The sequence below is a fragment of the Camelus bactrianus genome, chromosome 3 (assembly GCF_048773025.1).
Source record: "Camelus bactrianus isolate YW-2024 breed Bactrian camel chromosome 3, ASM4877302v1, whole genome shotgun sequence".
In the NCBI taxonomy this organism is placed as follows: Eukaryota; Metazoa; Chordata; class Mammalia; order Artiodactyla; family Camelidae; genus Camelus; species Camelus bactrianus.
In genome coordinates, this window is record NC_133541.1 from 115,609,239 (window position 1) to 115,628,020 (window position 18,782).

At 48.4% G+C, this 18,782-nt stretch overlaps 1 protein-coding gene across 1 annotated transcript in view; it reads right to left on the reverse strand.

The window, feature by feature from the left end:
* Positions 1–17,198, reverse strand: part of PWWP2A (PWWP domain containing 2A) — an 86,798-nt gene extending 69,600 nt beyond the window's left edge. The window contains exon 1 of the mRNA XM_074361017.1: positions 17,075–17,198. The gene's annotated coding sequence lies outside the window, so the exon portion shown is untranslated. The remainder of the gene's footprint in view (positions 1–17,074) is intronic.
* Positions 17,199–18,782: the final 1,584 nt, after the last annotated feature.

An 18,782-nucleotide genomic window follows, 5' to 3' on the forward strand; every position in this document is an offset into this window, starting at 1 on the left:
TGGCAACAGTGGTGAGTCCCCAGGATGGACTCAAGACACAAGCAAGCTAACCAGAGTCTGGGTCTCTCCTCTCTGGGGTTACAGATCTAGGAGAATGTGAGTTTGGAGAGAGACCATCTACCCGTGGATAAAGTCACTTCTTAGAAGGAAATAAAGCAAAGACGATGATGTTGATGACAACATCAAGATGCACTGCTTGGCGGGGAGGGGATAGCTCAGTGGTAGAGTGTGTGCTTAGCAGGCAGGAGGTCCTTGGTTCAATCCCCAGTACCTCTATTAAAGTAAAATAAAATAAAATAAAAATAAATAAACCTAATTACCTATCCCCTGCCAAAAAAAAAAATTTTTTTTTAATTAAAAAAGATGCATTGCTTAAAGCCAAATCCACTCCTGGACTTCCCAGTTTGCAGAACAAATTCATTCACATTTGCCCTAAGTCAATCTAGTTGGGTTTCCTTTACGTGTAGCTCCAAGACTCTTAAGCCATTTGGCACGTAAAACCCTGAGCACAATTATCTACCACCACAGAAGAGCTCAGCGACCAATAAGGAGCGGGAAAGTGGTCTTAAGCTCCTTCTCCATCCCCTCTTCCCATCCAGGACACAGTCTCACCCATTTCCTTCTGGCCTGGGGAGCAGGATGCTGGCTGTGTTGGCTTCCCATTTGCAAGGATGGGCTGTGGGTGAGGAAATGGTGACAGGCAGGCCAAACACCCAGTGCCCACCAGGTACACTGGAGCTGCGGCAGCCCATCCAAGGTCCCAGCCTGCCCACCGCATGTGATCTCGGGGGGGCTGCATGGTGGGGCGGCTGCATGCTGGAGTCCCACTGACTTGGTCTGAATCTTGTCGCTACAGCTGCGTGACCTTAGTCACCTTATCTTTCTGTGCTTCTGTTTCCTTATCTATCAAACTGGGACAATAACAGCCCCTGCCTCTCAGAGAAGTTGTGAGGACTAAATGAGAAAAAATGAATAAACCTAAGCTTGGTACTATGCTTGATATATTCCAGGCATTGTTCTAAGCACTTTACAAACTATGAGTCCAGCTGACTTCCACAGTAAGCTAAGGAGATAGGTACTATTATTATTATTATTCCCATTTTACAGATGAAGAAACCGAGGCACGGAGAGGTCAATAACTTGCCCAGGATCTCACAGGGTTTGACCTGAGTCCACATGCTCACCCATTGCATCAGTAGTGGTCCAGGCAGGAAACCAAAACCCACACCACAGAGCTCAGGAGTAGGAATTTAATATGGGCAACTAGTTAGACAGGGGCTAGAAGAGATGAAAACCAAGGCAAAGTGGGGCAACCTGGAGACTGACAACAGTGGGAAGGACATCACTACCCAGGGACTTTGGCCACGTGGTAGGAGCTAGGACACCGGAGGCAGGGGCCATCCTCTGGAGTCACTGCCAGAGGCGGCAGGAGCGGTGGTGTGAAGGATACATCCCGACTTCTCCCCACCCCCTGCTCTCTAATCTGCCAGTGCCTCCCGTTGGCCAAACTTAACAGGAAGCCAGTGGGCAGGGGAGCCTGGGAAATGTAGTTCAACACACCCAGATGAGAGCCCAGCAGGGGAAGGACAGGGCATGGCTCTGAGGATAAACAGTAAATGACCTGCATACCCACCGTGCGTCATAGCCTCCCCATCAAAATGCAGGGCACATAAAGGCAACTGTGCCCATAAACAGGAATTTAGGTCCCTGACTCCTGGTTTAATATTGTGTCTGGTACAAGAGCAGTTATGGGCATTCTGGGACAGTGAAAGGCTGGGGAACAGGCAGTTGGGGCTCCTGATGGTGCCTCCTCCTCTGGGCCTCTGAACATCTGGAAGCTTCTACAGATGGCTCTAAACAGCTGGGTGCAGAGCTGCCACAAGAAGCAAGCATCGTGTTTCTCTTGAGAGGGAGTGAAAGCAGCCTGAAGCTCCCCAGCCACCGCTTTGGGGTCGGAGAGAAATAGACGCAGCTGCTGCTGCTGCAAAACCGGAGGCAAATAAGTGGGGTAAGGTGTCCCCCAGCTCCCCACACCCTCCTTTTGCAAAGGCCATCATCTCTGTCCCTGCAGAGTTCCAATATTTTCCTCACCCCTGCGGGCTCTGACACAACCTCAGTGAGCAGCTGGGACGCAGGATCCCACAGGCGACAGCACGGGCAAGGGCCAAAGGTCCAGGCCAGAACCCGAGAGATGCGGAGCCTGAGCCTGTCCTGCCAGGATGGCGGAGAGATGCTGGTGGGAACGTTTCCCTTGGACCAGAATTCTGCCTCTAGGGATGTATCACGCAGATAATCTTACACAAGTGCATAAAGGCTCCTGGGCAAGGCTATTCACTGCGGTGTGGGTTATGATTCACAGAAGACTAGGGGGGAAAAAGTAGCCAATAGGAGGTGATTTGCTTAAGCAGATCCTGGTGCACTTGAACAATGGAACACTCTGTGCACCCACCAGGAAAGAGACATCTCTATGTGCTGAAACAGGCTGCTCTTCGAGACAAATTATTAAGAGAAAAATGCAAGGCACAGAGCAGCGTGTCCAGTACGCTCATGTTCAGTTTGGTGGGGAGCGGGGAAGAAACGTTTTGTGTGTATTTCTACACACATCTCTTGCTATCCACATCTACTTGGTTTCTGAATTCAGACAGTAGGGCTTCAAAGCAATGGATGCTACCTTATGGGAATCTCTGACTCCTAGATTTCATTTCAGATAGCAAACTGCAAGAGTTTGCTAGTAAATTGTTCATCCAAGAGGCTACCTGAATCCATGTGGTTCCTGAATTGGAACAGCGTTTGGAAGACCAGGGTAGATAGCAGGGATATCTGTATAGGCAAAACACTCACACCTGTGCATGTGTGGACTCTCTTTTGGAAGGAATACAGAAAATTGGTTAGTAGTGTTGCTGTAAGGGAGGGTAACTCAGCCCTGGGGGAGTGGGGTAGAAGTGAGACTTGTTTTTCAGTTTACATATATGTTGTGGTGATTTAAAAAAAGTGGCCCTAAATTCTCTGAGAGGTGGGGGGTTCTGTGTCCCATACTGTTCCATCTGAGCGGGCTTACATCTGCTTAGACCAATGAAGGATGGTGGAAGTGATGCTATGAAAAGTGATGCTTTTAAGACTAGGTCATCAAAGGTCATGTAGCGACACCAAAGACACTTTCTTCTTTCAGAAACCAGCCTCCATGCTGCGAGAAGTCTAAGCCACACGGAGTGCCCCGCTGTAGGCACTGTGGTCCCCAGTCCCACCTGAGCTCCAGCTAACATCATATGTAGTCATGTGAAGGAGCCATCTTGCAAGTTTAGCCCCAGTCAAGCATTCAGATGACCGTACTCAGCTGCCATGTGCTCATATGAACCAAGTCAGCCACAGAACTGCAAGGGACAATAATATATCGTTGTTTCAAGCCACTGAGTTTTGGCGTAGTTCTGTGTGTGTGTGTGTGTGTGTGTGTGTGTGTGTGTGTGTGAATATTAACTGGAATGTATATATTATCACACATATTACCTACTCAAAACTAAGAGTATCTTCCTGGTAAACATACAGGGATGGTCCTAAAAGCTAAATGTGCTTGTATCTCATTTAGTCCTCACAAGTTCACTGTGATTATCTCCCTTTGATAAATGAGTAAACAGAAGTTCTGAGGGGTTCTTCGGTTACTTGCCCAGATCACACCTCACAGAAGGCAGCCCTGGGACATGAGACTAGGAGGCCTCTGCGTCCTCGGGCTAACCATCCCTCCTGGGACCCATTGTGGGCCTCACCTTCCCCAGTCGGGGGTTGAGAATAGGTGAGCGGTGGAAACCTCCAAGCCACGGGGCTGTGCTCAGTACCACAGAGGGGTGTAGGCGGTGTCGGGGGCTCAGCTCTGGGAAAGCCAACTCAGAGTTGCCAGATCGTTGGATTTTTTAAATACCAGCAAGAAATCGGATTTTTTTTTTTAAACTATGTAGACTGAAAAGAAAAACAAAAACAAAAGTCTGCGGATTTGCCTCTCTGGACTTGGAGATCTCCAAGGAGTCCTCGGCACAGACTTCCTGACTTTCCGCAGAGCCTCTCCAGGGAGACAGCGCAATTCCAGTCCCAGGAGGCTCAGATCTGAGAAAGGAGAGGGGTGGGGAAGACCGAGCCGCCGCAGCCACTCCCGCCGCCCGGCTCCCCGCGGGGGTGGGGAGACGGGGGTGCCGGGAAGCCAGGCCACCGGGGGCCACAGCAGGGCTGGGGGGCAGCCGAGCCTGCGGTAAATCAGTCACTCAGCCGCCAGGAGCTGCCCGCCTCCCCAGAGCTGTCAGCCCGCTCCCCGGGGCTGCGGGAGGCAGCAGGGCACCAGGGAAGACTGAATTTCCGTTGCAATGGGAAACAACCCCCGCCCACACCAGCCATTTTCTCCACCTCTTCTGCTCACCCCACTGCTTTTCCAGTGGGAACCCTGCCCCTGCCTCCTCCCCCAGATCGACCCTCCTTAGCGGAGGGGGCGTCGATCTCGTCCTCAGCTGTCTCTCTGGGCCTCTCCCCCCACCCCACCTCCCAGTGTCTTCGATTTCCTCCTGAGCCTGCGGCCCATTCCATCTTCGGCTGACTTGTCTTCCTCTGAGATCCAGCCTGGTAGAGCGCAGCCGCGCGATTGATGAGCCAGGGAGCTCCGGCTGGCAGGCGGGTGGGCAGCCAGCCAGAGACGCGGCTCTCTCGCAAGATAGCAGAGCCGCCCTGGGAGCGCCTCCAGCTACCAGGATGCTCCCTGGGGCCCCTCCCCCGCCGCCCAGGGTGACATGCCAGTCTCTGGACAGAGCAGATAACCACCAGGGTGACTGGGTAGAGCACCTGGCAGAGCAGAGTCCCTCCGTCAGTGAGAGCCCTCTGCTCTTTCTCCACTCCAACAACAGAGAGCCAAGAAGATGAAGACTGCCAGCTCTTGAAGCTGGAAACGTTGTCATTCAGCCATGCCACTCGGTCCAGGTGTTTGTAGTTTCTTCATTCACTCATGCAGCATGAGGGTTTGCTCTGAGGATCAGCCCTTTGTTAAAACTGCTCATGTGGTCTTGAGGGGCTGGCTGATTTGAATCCAGGCTCCATCCCTTCCTCGCTACATGACCTTGGGCATGTCACTTCACCTCTCTAAGCTGCGGCTTCTCTCTCCGGGTTGCCGCTGGGAGATGCAGTCAGGTAATACACTTAAAGTGCTGAGAACGGAGCGTGGCACATGGAGGAGATCAAGCCATTCTTTCATTCAAGAAGGAATAACTGAGGGCCTACCACAGGCCAGGTTCTACGGCTACAGCTCTGAGTGACGTAAATAAACCCTGCTCTCATGTAGCATACCTTCAAGGGAGATAAGACTGGCAATAAACAAATAACTGAACGGACAAACAAGGAAACAGCAGGTAGAGATGCTGGACATAGGAAGGCAAGTAATGGCAAGTAATGATGGTGAGGGTGGGCAGGCTCCAAGGCCCCTCCAAGGAGGTGACACTGGAGTTGAGTCGGGATGAAGAGGACACAGCCAGGTGAAAATCTGGGGGTAATAGCATTTTAGGCAAAGGGCCTAGGCACATGTAAAGGTCCTGAGGCAGGAGTAAACCTGGGAGTATGTAAGAATCAGAAAAAGAAGAGAGAGGGGCCAGCGTGGCTAGAGGAGCAAAAAGGAGCATGTTGGAGCTGAGCTTGAGACCCAGACAAGGCCAGCTCAGCAAGGACATGTAGGCCAGGATAAAGGTTTTATTTTAAGCACAGTGGGAAGTGACTGTGCTATTGTTTTTGTTTTGCTTTTCAGTCTCCGATAAAAAAAAATAAAAATTAGCTGTCAACATTTTAAGCAGGGAGTGATGTGTTGAGGGAGTAGAAGAGGGAGCAGCTGAGCAGTTCTCATGGGGACCTGGGCCAGGGAGGTGACCATGGCAGGTGCGGGATGGTTCAAGAGGTAGAGACGACAGGTCTGTTCCTGAGAAACTGAAGTCAAGGCATCCATGATGATTCTGGGGGGTTTTTCTCTGAGCTGCTGGATGAATGGGGGTGCTGTTTCCTGAGACACGGCAGACTGGAGAGACCGTGTTTGGCAGCTCTGTGGATGACGTGTACCTTGCTTTATGCTATCAGTCAAGGCTAGAAGGCCCAGCACTTACTGGAGGTGGTTTCTGTCCTTAGGAAATCGTGATCTGGGTGGGGAGTCAGAGGAATGAGCAGGCGATGACGATGCAGTGTGACAGCTGCAATGACAGGGAAGGAACGGGGAGCACGCACCCAGACCTGGGGGAGGGGTCTGCCTTCCTGAGGAAAGACCTCTAGGCTGATCTGCTCCAGTCCCTCCCTCCAGCCCCACTGCCCTCCCTGCTCACTGTGCTCCAGCCACACCAATCTTCCTCCTCTTCTAAAAGGCCATTTTTGGTGGGAGGGTGTAGCTCAGCGGTAGCGCACATGCTTAGCATGCGCGAGGTCCTGGGTTCAATCCCCAGTACTTCCATTAAAGTCAATCAATCAATCAATCAAATTACATCTCCCCCACCCCTGATTTTCAAGTTCCAGTCAAAAGCAGCAGAATAAACATTCTTTTCAAGTGCACATGGAACATTCTCCAGGACAGATCACATGCTAGGCCATAAAACAAATCTTGGTAAATTTAAAAAAAACTGAAATCATATCAAGCATCTTTTCAGACAACAACACTATAAGATTAGAAGTCAACGACAAGAAAAAAACTGCAAACACGTGGAGGCTAAATAATATGCTACTAAACAAACAATGGATCGCTTAAGAAATCAAAGAGGAAATCAAAAAATACTTTGAGACAAATGAAAATGAAAACACAACAATCCAAAACCTCTGGGACACAGCAAAAGCAGTTCTCAGGGGGAAGTTTATAGCGATACAAGCCTACCTCAGGAAAGAAGAAAAAGCTCAAGGAAACAACGTAACTTTATATCTAAAGCAGCTAGAGAAAGAAGAACAAACAAAACCCTAAGTTAGTAGAAGAAATCATAAAGATTAGAGCAGAAATAAATAAAATAGAGACTGAAAAAAACAATAGAAAAGGTCAATGAAACTAAAAGCTGGTTCTTCGATAAACTTTTAGTCAGATTCATCAAGAAAAAAAGGGTGAGGGCCCAGATTAATAAAATCAGAAATGAAAAAGAAGTCACAACTGACAATACAGAAATACAAAGGATCATAAGAGGCTAATATGAACAACTATACACCAACAAAAGGACAATGTAGAAGAAATGGACAATTTCTTAGAAAAATACAATTTGTCAAGACTGAACCCAGAAGAAATGGACAATATGAATAGACCACTTACCAGCACTGAAATTGAATCAGTAATTTAAAACCCAATAAACAGAAGTCCAGGACCGGACGGTTTCACAGGTGAACTCTACCAAACATTTAGAGAAGAGTTAACACCTATCCTTCTGAAACTATTCCAAAAAACTGCAGAGGAAGGAACACTTCCAAACTCACTCTATGAGGCCATCATCACCCTGATACCAAAATCAGACAAAGATATCACAAAAAAAGAAAATCAAAGGCCATTATCACTTATGAATATAGATGCAGAAATCCTCAACAAAATACTAGCAAATCAACTCCAACAATGCTTTAAAAGGATCATACACCATGATCAAGTGGAATTTATCCCAGGGACGCAACACTTTTTTCAATATCCATAAATCAATCAATGTGACACACCACATTAACAAATTGAGGAATAAAAACCATATGATCATACCAATAGATGCAGGGAAAGTTTCTGATAAAATTCAACATTCACTTATGACAAAAACTCTCCAGAAAGTGGGCACAGACGGAACATACCTCAACATACTAAAGGCCACATATGGCAAACCCACAGCTAACATCATACTTAATGGGGAAAAGCTGAAAGTATTTTCTCTAAGATCAGGAACAAGACAAGGATGCCCATTCTCACTACTTTTATTCAATACAGTTTTGGAAGTCCCAGCCACAGCAGAGAAGAAAAAGATAAAAGGAATCCAAATCGGAAAAGAAGTAAGACTGTCACTGTTTGCAGACGACATGATACTATACATAGAAAACCCTAAAGAAGTGATCAGAAAACTACTAGCACTCATCAATGAATTTGGCAAAGTTGCAGGATACACAATTAATATATAGAAATCAGTTGCATTTCTATACACTAACAGTGAAATAGCAGAAAAAGAAATTAAGGAAACAATACCATTTACCATTGCACCAAAAAGAATAAAATACCTAGGAATAAATAAACCTACCCAAGGAGGCAAAAGACCTGTGCTCTTAAAACTGTAAGACACTGATGAAAGAAACTGAAGACGACATAAACAAATGGAAAGATACACTGTGTTCTTGGATTGGAAGAAATCAGTATTGCTAAAATGGCCTTACTAGCCAAGGCAACATACAGATTCAATGCAATCCCTATCAAATTACCAATGACATTTTTCACAGAACAGGAACAAAAAGTGTTAAAATTTATATTGAAACACAAAAGACCCCGAACAGCCAGAACAATCTTGAAAAAGAAGAACAGAGCTGGAGGAATCATGCTCCCTGACTTCAGACTAAACTACAAAGCTACAGTAATCAAAACAGTATGGTACTGGCACAAAAACAGACACATAGATCAATGGAACAGGATAGAAAGTCCAGAAATGAATCCATGCATTTATGGTCAATTAATCTATGACAAAGGAGGCAAGAATGTACAATGGAGAAAAGACAGTCTCTTCAATAAGTGGTGCTGGGTAAACTGGATAGCTACCTGTGAAAGAATGAAATTAAAGCATTCTCTAACACCATACACAAAAATAAACTCAAAATGAATTAAAGATTTAAATGTTAAGACCAGATACTATAAAACTCCTAGAGGAAAACACAGGCCGAACACTCACAGACATAAATCACAGCAATATATTTTTTGAACCAGCTCCTGGAGTAACAAAAATAAAAGCAAAAATAAACAAAAGGGATCTAATTAAACTTAAAAGCTTTTGCACAGCTAAGGATACCATCAACAAAAAGAAAAGACAACCTACAGAATGGGAGAAAATATTTACAAATGTTGCGACCAACAAGGGACTAATTTCCAAAATATACAAACAGCTCATACACCTTAATATCAAAGAAACAAGCAACCCAATCAAAAAATGGGCAGAAGACCTAAATAGACATCTCTCCAAAAAAGACATCCAGAAGGCCAACAAACACATGAAAAAATGCTCAACATCACTAATTGTTAGAGAAATGCAAATCAAAACTACAAAGAGGTATCACCTGACACCAGTCAGAATAGCCATCACTAAAACGTCTATAAATGATAAATGCTGGAGAGGGTGTGGAGAAAAAGGAACCTTCCTACAGTGTTGGTGGGAATGTAAAGTTGTGCAGCCCCTATGGATGACAGTATGGAGATTCCTTAACAGACGAAAAATAGACTTACTGTATGATCCAGAAATCCCACTCCTGGGCATATATCCTGAGAAAATTATAATTCAAAAAGACATATGCATCCTAATGTTCACAGCAGCACTATTTACAATAGCCAAGACATGGAAACAACCCAAATGTCCATCGACAGATGGCTGGATAAAGAAAATGTGGTATATTTATACAATGGAATACTACTCAGCCATAAAAAAAGAATAAAATAAGGCCATTTGCAGCAACATGGATGGACCTGGAGACTGTCATTCTAAGTGAAGCCAGAAAGAGAAAGAAAAATGTCATATGATGTCACTTATATGTGGAATCTAAAAAAAAAGGACACAAAAGAACTTATCTACAAAACAGAAACAGACTCACAGACATAGAGAACAAACTTATGGTTACCAGAGGGTAAAGGGGGTGGGAAGGGAATTCCAAATTGGGAATTCGAAAATTGCACCTCTTGGGGAGTGATGGAAATGTTAGCTATCTTGAATGCTCCATAGTTTTTGGACGTTGAATGAGGCTGAAAGGACACTCACCCCTCAGCTGCAAAAGTGACAGGACTTGAAAATTCCAAAATGCTAGCTCCAGCAAAGCCTTTACAGCCCAGCCTGCTGTAAACGAAGAGACCGAGGCCCAGAGAGGGGACTGGATTTGTGCAGCTCACACAGCAGGGCAGTGGCAGAGCTAGGATGGGAGCCCAGCTGTGCTGACGGCTGGCTCAGAGCCTCTCCCACCCTGTCCCCACTTCTACCAGTCCACCTCCTTCCCTCTCCAGCCTTCTGCCTCTCAAGATGTCAGAAACCAGCAGATTGGAGCCAATAGGAAGTCCCTGAGTACCTTTCACCCGGGAGAAGGTGTTGTGTTACAGGGAGGCAGATGGGGCGGCCCATTAGTGAGCTATCACTGAATTCCTGTGGGTTCCATTAGTGCCTCGGATTAACCCGCTAGCACCTGCTGTAAGTGAAAAGCACAGAGACCCCAGAGGGGGTGAGTAATGGGGTAAGCCACCTTTGATAAGGCCAGGGGTGCTGAGCTGGAGATACAGAGAAGGGGTATTTCCTCCTTCCCTGGATGGTGAGTTTCCTTGGAGAGGGTGCCAGGTAGTGTCAGGGACGAAAAAGACCAGGACTCAGGATCACGGCATTTCAGAGCCAGAGGGAGCCGGCTGAGCTGACCCTTTGTACAGACTGACAACTGAACAGCAGAGAGAAGTCTGAGTCACTCGTGGAGAACCAGGGTTCCCGCCCATCACACTACATTATAGGACTTGAGTGAACCACAGGAATTGTGGCTAAAAATACAGACGACCATTACTGAGGCCCAGAGCTAAGTGCTTTACATATGTTATTCTCACAGCAACCCTGGGAGGTAGGTATTATTATCCCAGTCTAAATGGGAAAACTCAGAGGCTCCCAGTGGTTGAGTAGTCTGCCCCAAATCACACAGCTAGTACTTGGAAGAGCCAATATTTGGACCCGGGGCAGCCTGATCACCAAATCCTCATCTTTGTCATCACGCCATCTTGCAAGCAGCAGAAATAGACAGAACCACCATCTGCTAATACTGTCTGCAGAGCCCTTTGCATGGCCATGCTTTTTATTTTAAGCACTTGAAGATGACATTATTGTCCTATTTTACAAGTGGAAGAGAAGACCCAAGGCACAGTGAGCCCACCTCACGTCACGCACACAGATACTGCCCGAATCAGCATGCAAACCCGTTCCATCGCCAAGGCTCTGGGCCACTCCACTGCGTGAGTGTGAGGGCCGCCGCTCTAGGACAAGTGTGTGTATGTGCCTGCCTGTCCGCTTGGCATCCAGACTGATCCTTCCACTTGCTCATCTGTTCATTCCGTCACAGAACACATGCAGTATGAGAGCCTGCTGTGTCTGCCAGGGCCTTGCTTACGAGACCACTGGGCTTCTAGGACTGTGCAGCTTCCCTTCTACTTGGGGAACAGGACAGACAGACAACAATTCCAACAGGATAGGGATGGGCATTGGGTGTCATGGCATCACCTTGTCCTCAGGGGCAGAGAAGGCTGGGCTGAGTTCTATAAGCCAATCAAACATTGTCCAGGCAGAGAGAGGAGCCAGGAGCAGCCCATGTAGAGGCCCAGAGGTATAAGAAATCTCCAATTCCAGCAACAGCCTGGACCAGAACTTCAGCTCTGGGAGGAGCCAGGAGGAACTGGAGATTTAAGAAGTGGCTGGAATGTGGACTTTATCCCCAAGACGCTGGGGAACCACTGAAGGATGTGTGTCGTGATGATTTGCATTTAGAAAGCTTGATGTCTGGAAGAAGCATGTGGTGGGCTGGGGGTAGATGCCTGGAGGCTGCTTTGGTGGAGTTTCCAAAGATAAGGAGGGCTAGGGTGATTGATTAGATCTGGGAGTGGGGGGCAGAGCAGAGGCCAGGGTTCTGACGGCTAGGACAGGCAAATGGAAGGGTGGGTGCTGGGAGGTTGAGAGAGGAGTTCCCTGGGCCTGCTGAGTATGAGATGCCTGAGGAGCATCCAAGGGGCTCTGTCTACAGTGTGGCTGGACTTAAGCTGGGATTTCATGCCCACTGGTCTTAAGGTTTTGCAAAGAGCCAACCCCTGACTTTCCTACCCTGTGCCTTATTTTCCTCATCTGTAAAATGGGTATAATAACATTATCTCATGGAGTTGTGACGATGAAAAGGATATAAAACATGTAATTGATGTATAAAGCATTTAACATAGTCCCAGGCACATGGAGATGCTTAATAAAGGTTAGTTAAATAAATGTATGAATGGATGATTCTTTAGGCTGTGGCTGCCAGAAGTTATTTGGGAAAAAAGAGTTGATTTAAAAATTCAAGAGCCTTTTCCCTCCTTCTTCAATACCCAGGGCTGCGTTGCAGGGTAGGAGGGAAGTATAGTAAGGCTAATGTTAACCTGGGAAGAACTGGGTTAAGGAGAGCATGGTGCCTTTTTCCATCCTCACCCCTACTCTGGAGACACACAGACATACATCTTTCTAGGAGGTAAAAAACTGAGTCGCTATAAACTTATACAACTGGGGAGGGGGGAGCTCTGAGGGGTTTCGGAGGACATTCTATGGGTGTAAGGCTTTGGGATATTGTTTTGGGTGGAAAGAAATGGCCAAGCCTTTTCTGTGCTCTCTCTCAATGGAGCTGGGGATCTGCAGGAAAGCTTTTTGTTTTTGAGTGGGGATTAGGTTTATTTATCTCTATTTTCAGAAGAGGTACTGGGGATTGAACCCGGACCTTGCGCATGCTAAGTATGTGCTCTACCTCTTGAGCTATACCCTCACCTCCAGAAAGCACTTTTTAATCTAGGGAGTAGAGAAAAGAGCTCAGGGTAGAGCTCAGAATTGAGTTCATTCATTCATTCACTCATTCATTCATCCATTCTTTCAACTAATTCAGTGGTTCTCAACCAGGGGTGATTTTTGCTCCCAGGTGAACAGTGTGAATGCCTAGAGACATTTTGGGGTGCCCCAGCTGGTGTGCGGGAGAAGGTTTGCTATTGGCATTTAGTCGGGTGAGGCCAGGGAGGCTGCTAAATATCCCAAAATGCAGCAGATAATCCCCATTACAAAGAACTTTCCAGTCCCAAATGTCAATAGTGTGGAGGTGAAGAAATCCTGATCTCATTAGCATGTGCCTACTAGGAAACACTGCAGGGCAAGGAGACAGCATACTTTACCACCAGGTAGGGGAGACACCACTAAATTTATCAGGCGGTGATAAGTGTTATCAGGAAAATGTGAGAGATGCCAGGGGCTACAGCACAGGGAAGAGACCTTGTCTTTTCAACTGCAAGGAGCTGGGGGAATGGAACTGCTAAGGCAAAGGCCCTGAAGGCTGCAGCGCATTTGGTTTCATTTATTCTGAAAATACTTCTGAAGGCCTCCTGGGTGTCAGGCTCGGTCCCAGGTGCAGAGTACGCGTCAGAGGGCCGTACAGACACAAATTCCTGCCCTCAGCGACAGCGCCCCCTCTGGCCCCGAGGGAGACTGTCTAATAATGAGGACAAGTGTCTCCTCTGGGCCCTGAGGAGGTGGCCCTGGACCCAACATGGGAGGTGAGAGGTGAGCCACCCTGGGAGAGGAGACCACCAGGGGCAGGCTGGTGTGGCGGGTGGACTAGCAGATGAGTTGAAAGGGGGCTACGTCTGAATGTCTGCGTCTCCCCCAAATTCATATGCTAAAGTCCTAACCCCCCAGAGTGGAAGTCTCAGGGGCCTTTGAGAGGTGATTGGGACATAAGGGCCTGCATGGGATTAGTGCCCTTATAAAGGAGGCCCCAGAGAGCTCCCTGTCCCCCAGGCTGGCACCCTGACCTCCCACTTCCAGCCTCCGGAACTGTGAGAAGTAGATTTCCGTTGCTTATAAGCCATTCGGTCCGTAGTACTTGGTTACAGCAGCCCTAACAGACTAAGACAAGAGGTCACAGGACCCAGATCATTGGCCACTCTCACCCAGAGGGAAGTGGGAGCCAGAGCAGGGTTTTGAGGAGAGGCACGACCTGACCTTCTGGTGGCCCTGGCTGCTGAGAGGAGGGTAGACTGCAGGGTCTCACAGAAGCAGCAGGGAGACAGGCCAGTGAAAGGATGGTGCGATAATCTGAGACAGGATGGAAGGGGGCAGGGCACAGCCAATCAAGGAATAATGGCAATTTAATACCAAAATGGTGGAAGGTTCACCTCCTGGTTGGCCTTAAGGAGGTTTGACTTCTAGGAGACCTTGAGCTTCATTATATGCTCATTGTAACAGCCTGATCAAATAACATGCCCGCAGGTGCCATGACAGCCCCAAGGCTAACTGCAAAAGGCCAAAGAATGGGCGGTGGCCCCATCCCTGGGAATCCCAGCCCCTTCCCCAGGGCAGTTGGAATGGTCCCACCTATAGGTGTGTGAAGCTACTGAGCCCATAAAACATGGCAACACCAGACCTAGTGGCCCTTTTCTCTCCCTACTCTTTGGAGGTGGCCCGCACTCTGTCTATGGAGTGTGTGCCTACTTTTACTTTAACCTGAGCACCCAATTCCCACACCTCTTTCCTTCCTTGCCTCTCTCTTGCCTTACACTCTATGCAGTGTGCACCTCTCTAAATAAATCAACCTTTACTCAACAGTGGCTCGCACGTGAATTCTTTCCTGCGCGGAGCCAAGGACCCACACTTGGCGGGGCACGTCCCAGGGCCTCAACCGAGACCTGGGACTCGGCCCTGCTCACTCCCCACATTCGCTTTCCTGCATCAAATCCAGGGGACGGGTGTTCAGGGCTCAGACTTATGTGTGGGAGACCCAGGGAAACCAGTGCTTTAGGGACACATTCTGGAGTTGACAAGAACGCATGAGAAGTCCACTGTGGCCATGGAGGAAGGAGAGGAATCAGAGACAGCACCTTGTCTGGGCTTGAGTATCTGTGGCTAGAATGCCATTTACTGCATCAGGGGGAGACGGGGGAAGCAGGATTGGGAAGATGGGGAGAGAGTCCTAGGCACATGAAAACAGCAGATAGTCACTAGGAATGCCTGCTGGCTTGGAGATGGCTACTGGACAACCACGTGGAGAAGCCAGAACTAAGGAAATACACGTGGGTGTGACTGGCTTATGCATGCTTTTCAAAAGTCACAGCACAGGAAGAGATCACCTAGGGAAAGAGTGTCGACATGAAAAAGATGCCCAGGGACCACGCAGTGGGGGAGGTGGAGTGTGTTACACTGTGACGCCAAGCAGAGGGGGAATCTGTTTAGGAGACTGAGAAGGAGCAGCCAGTGAGGAAGGAGGAAAACCAGGACATTTGGGGGAAGAACCAAAGCTTTTCAAGAAAGCAAGAGGAAGTCATACGCACAAAACTGATACTAGTGGGTGAATCTGGGAAGGGGAACTGGGTGTCTGGGGACAGGAGTAGAAGAAAGGGAGACTTAATAGGGACCATAGGTTGGAGGTCCAAATGCAGTTGAGGTGCTGCTGGAGGGAAGAGTAGGTGAAAAGGAGGGAGAGGAAGTGCCGGTCAAAGGGAGTGAGAATCCCTGAGACTGGGATTTTGGAGGAGGTGTGATGCTGGCAGTGGGAGTCAAGGACAGGATCATAGAAGGGAGTGGCTGAGGGGGGTGAAGGGTGAAGTGATGGTGATGTGTAACCAGAAGAACAACCAGGCATGGCTTTCTTGACGTAAGAGGAGCCATTTTTGGCCTAAGTCATTTTGTGATCTAAGCCTGGCCACACGGTTTGCCCTTGAAGAGGGCTCAGTAATCAGTGATCTTAAGGAAAGTAAGGGACTGCAGGAACAAAGGAAAAGCAGTCAAAACACAATAGTTCAGATAAAACAGGGTCTTAGTTCCTCCTCAAGGGATACATGTAACAATGGAATACATTTTTGAGTTCTGCAGGAACTCAGGCCCCCACCCAGGTGGAGGATGGAATGATGCTGACCCTCGTGACCTCAATCAACTAAAGCTTGGACAACTCAACCTTGGCTCCAAGTCTATGCTGAACTCTCCTCTGCTCAAGCCCCTTCATGAATATGCATGTACCCCTAGCTTAAGACCGCCCCAATTTTGCAGTTTGGGGAGACACTATTTTGGGAGAGAGCCACACCCACATCCAGTGTTCTCCTTACTTGCTTCAAGTAATAAATCCTTCTCCCAATCTTTGGCTTGATTGTGCCTTTTGGCTAGACACCCATCAAGAGATGAACCCAGTTCTCAGGTAACAATAGGATTTAGAGGAGTGGATGTCTGACCAGTGAAAGCTGCCTCTAAGAAGCTTGTGTGAGAGAATAAGGAGGGGTTGTGGGCTGTCTAGCATGGCAGTAGTAAGCCCACAGGAAGTAATGTTTCAAGAAGAGAGGAGGAGAAATGGGTTGCAAAGCTCCACAAGGAGCAAGCAAGAAAGTGGTTTTATCCCCTAGACCCTGATCTACAGGCGTGTGCGGGAAAAACCAACAGCTTCCCTGGAGGGGGCAGTGAGGGAACAGGGTCCTGGTGTGTTGGGGGAAGGTTAGGTTTCAGGGCAGGAAGGGGAAGCGAACCTGCAGAAAAGAGGCTGTGGGTTCAGCAGTTTTCTGAGGAGGACACCATGGCAGGGTGGTCTCTTAAGGTGGGGCGGGGGACACTGGGTCAGATTAGGAGTTGAGCTAGGACTTGTGAGAACCAGGGTCCAGGTGATGTAAGAGGGACTCCGTGGGAAGCTCGGGCTTCTGGTGGTCAGCGATCTAACAGTTCCACAGTTCCTCTCCAACACATATTCTGAGTCACACCTTTAATAAATGTTTGCTATTACTTTTTTTTTTTTTTTTTTTTGGCTATTACTTTTACTATTTTTCCAGGCTGCCAGAAGACGGAGCTTCTGAATTCCTCTGGGGCGACCCTCCCAGTTCACCTCAGAGGGAAACAGGCTGGGGCGGGTCTCGGATTCCAGCCTGGCGGCTGGAGCCACCGCGCACCGCACCCCCTCCCCGCCTCCCCGCCCCCGGCTGCCCTCCGGGCAGCTCCTTATCTGCCAAGGAGCTCCCCAGCTAGGTCTGGTTCAAATGCTGCCTTCAGAGCTCCAGGGAGCTGGGTGTGTCTTCCGTGCTTTACAAAATCGAAGGAAAACAAACAAAAAAAGCCTGGGCGAATCTCCTAGCCCAGGTAGCAAGCCGGCTGGGCGCGAGACTCACCTTAGAAGCGCGCCGCGGGCGGAGCGGAGGCGGGAACCACGCGAGGCGCCGCGCTGGGAGCGAGAAAGAGGCGGAGCCCGAGGCGCAGGCCCCGCCCCTCCCCCGGCCGGGCGGGGCCACCGCCGTCCTCCGCGGCAACCGCCCTCCCCACCCAGCTGAACCTTAGAGGCCCCAGGCGCCGCCCACCCGGGCGCTGGCCCACGTCCTCCCACTCCGAGGGAGGCAGCCCCTGACCTGGCTGTTAGCCACTTGCTGGGTGGCCTTGGGCGGGTTGCCTCCAGTCTCTGGGCCTCAGTTTTTCTCATCTAATAGAAGACGCTGGACTCGATTTCTCCAGGGTCCCTCCTTGGAGCGGTGCAATGACCTACCTGAAAGGCTTCCCTCCCCCGTAGCCTTCAGGTGGACCCTGAGTTATCTCGGATGGTATTTATGGGTTCTGCATCCTTGGGGGCAGAACTGTTCAGTGCATCTGTGCTTCTCAGCAGAGGTCTGCACGCTTTTTCTATGAAGGGCCAGATAATAAATATTTCAGGCTTTCTAGGCCATACGCTCTCTGTCACAACTCTTCAACTCTGCCCTTGTAGCAAAAGCAGCCAAGGACGATATAAACTAATGAACGGGGCTGTGTTCCCATAAGACTTTGTTTATGGCAGCTGATTTGAATTTCTTATAATTCTCAGGCATCAAGAAAATTTGATTCCTCTTTTTATATATATGTTTTTCTTTCACTTAAAAACACAGAAAGCATTCCTTGCCTAGCAGGCTGCACTCAATCAGGCTGCTTGCCCACAGGCGACAGTTTGCAACCCCTGGTTTATGGCCCAGGCTTTGTAATGTGGGCTTTGGGGCTGGTTCCTCCTCTGCAAAATACTGACAAACTTCAGTACGGTTGTGGAGATGAAGTCAGACCACAGATAAAGCTACTGCATAATTGATGTTATTCTCCGTGTTGAAGCTGGTATGTGTCCCGAGCAGAAGATGGGGACTTAGAGGTCAGAATGGTGTCTTGTTGGGCCCCGCACTCCCCACCGCCCACCCCAATTTCCTGAGTGCTTACTACGTGGATAAGCACTGTAATAACTGTTCAACACGCAAATCTCATTCAATCATCTCAGGGCTAGGAGACAATTCTGTCTAAGATAAGGTAAGGAGTCCCCCAAGAAAGAATCAGGCATGGCCTTCTTAACAAAAGAGAAGCCATTGTTGGCCCAACTCATTCTGTGGTCTAAGCCTGGCCACAAAGCTTGCCCTTGAACTGGTCTCAGTAATCAATGATCTTAAGGAATGCAGGAACAAAGGAAAAGCTGTCAAGAGACAGTAGTTCAGATAAAAGAGTCCTAATTCCTCCTCAAAGGATATACCTAACATTCTGATACTTTGGGTTTGTAGGAACTAAGGCCCCACCCAGGTGCTGGATGGAATGGTGATGTTGGCCCTCATGATTTCAATCAACTAAAGCTTGGACTCTGTCAGCCACCCAAGCCCCTTCATGAATATGCAGAATATGCTTAAAACTTCCCTAATTTTGCTGTTTGGAGAGACACTGGGAAAAATCCCCAGTGTTCTACTTACTTGGTGCAAGTAATAAATCCTTCCTTTACCCATTCTTTGACTTGGTTGTGTCTTTTGGCTTGACATCCACCAGGAGACGAATCCAGTTTTTAGGTAACACAATGACATACTCCCATGTTACAGGTAAGGAGACTGA